The sequence below is a fragment of the Pinus tabuliformis genome, chromosome 4_2 (assembly GCF_031772625.1).
Source record: "Pinus tabuliformis cultivar Carrire ecotype Pingquan chromosome 4_2, CPIR1, whole genome shotgun sequence".
Lineage (NCBI taxonomy): Eukaryota > Viridiplantae > Streptophyta > Pinopsida > Pinales > Pinaceae > Pinus > Pinus tabuliformis.
Window position 1 is genome coordinate 461,628,258 of NC_142304.1, and position 2,084 is coordinate 461,630,341.

Genomic DNA, 2,084 nt, shown 5'->3' on the forward strand with positions numbered 1-2,084 from the left:
TGTCTGAAGAATTTCAAAAGTAAGTTTGCTGAATTATTTTTACTTATTTCTAGGATTATAGTTATCTTTTAAATAAAACATGTTGTTCTTGGTAGTATTTGTTATACATATCATTATATTAACTTTTTCTTACTTTATCTATGCAGTCACAAAGTTTACATGAAAATTCAGGAACAAATGGTTATATTGTTGAATGAAGATAGTTGGGATGATGTTGTACGCAACTATGCAGATTCGAGTTCTACATCAACATTAAAAACTTTTTATCTTGCATTTAAAAAGGTATCTTGATTTATACATTCAGTTTTATTCATCTGTGTACTATTTTTAATTTAAAACTTACACATATTTTTGTTTATTTGTTAAAAGATGAGGAAAGAAGATAATGGAGCACCAGACAGTTTAAAGACTTTTATTGAAAAAATAAAGATTGAAAGACTGTGGAAGCAACGTATTAAGAATGTTGAACTTGATCCAACTCTTAATCATTTCATTTGGAATGGGCTAGAAACTATTCAATATCAAGTAATACAAGGCGACTGTGAAGACATTGCTAAACTCATACCAAAAAGGGATAATGCCCTAGTTATTGTGGTTATTCCCCATGGTTTCAATATTCCAAACATTTATTATGATAGTGACCCTTATAGTTATCAAGCTTTTAATAAATTGATTGCGGGATTTGTAGAAGTGACATCATCACCATTATGGAGATTTATGACATTTCATTCAGACACACAATTGGCGATAATATTGTCAAGCTTCAAGGGGAAAACAAATTCAAGGATGTAGCTTACATGGTAAGACGTTTAAAAAGCATATTTGATTACTGTTGAAAAATTCATTTATGTACAAGTTAACTGAACTTTTACTATTTCATGTTACAGGCAAAAGTCAAATCTTCTTAACAATGAATATCAACAATTTATAAATGACTGTGAGTCCATTCATGTTGATAGTTGGGCAAAAGATGATAGCCATATGTCTATGATTTTTAATCGGGTGGATAGAAAGAGTCATAGCCAAATACTGACTTATGATGATGTTGTGAGAAAACTAACATATGAAGAAAAAGAAACGAAAGGAGAGATAGTTAACATTTATCAAAAACCACAACTATTGATTAACCATCTTATAGACATATGTTCAAATGAAGGAGATTGGGTTCTGGATTTATTTTCTGGCTCAGGTGTGATTTGCCACATGGAATTGAATTTCAATATGTTCTTTTTTGAATTAATATGTCACTGTACTAATTTAGTTCATTATTTCTTTTGTGCTTGATAATTAGGTACAACACTAGCATGCTGCCTTCAAAAAGGAAGAAATTGCATTGCAATTGAGAAAGATCCATTACAATGCAATTTCATTCAGCAAAGAATTAATACTCTTCAATTTCTTCCAGATGCAATGCAAGAAATTGGGTTGAGAAAATGGGACTTTAGTGAATCACGTGTGGCAAAAAAGGCAAAGGAACCCCAACCACCATTACATGGAATGTTTAGAAAGACATATATTGGGAGATTCGCAGACATCAAAGACCCATTAGAAGAGGAAAATGCGCAAAAGGAAGCAGAAAATATTGTGGAAGAAGATAATGATGAAACTCTAGAGGACTAAGAGTTTGGATTACGTGACATTGTTGATTAAATTTAAGTTATACCTGGATATCAAGCTTTGCAATGTCTTCACTCTGACATTTTATGAAAAGAATAATCAATCAATTAAATTTGTTATGTGTTCAATATTTGTAATTTGTGATTTTCGCATTGATTTTTAAGTTAATTATTATTTTTTGAAAAAAAAGTGATTATTATTATTTTTTTGACATGAAATTCATAAAAAAAAACTATTATTTGACCATTTTTAGTTAATATTTTTGTATAAAAATTGTGATTTTGACATGTTAATTCTAGCAAAAAATATCAAAACGTTTAGTTTTTTTGTTATTTTTATGTTAAAAATGGTTATTTTTATGTCCATTGTTAAAAAATATTGCTTTTTAGAAACAATTATTTCATGTGGATTGAAAAATTAATTAAAGATGTATAAATATGTAGATTATCTAAAATTCAAACTATCGA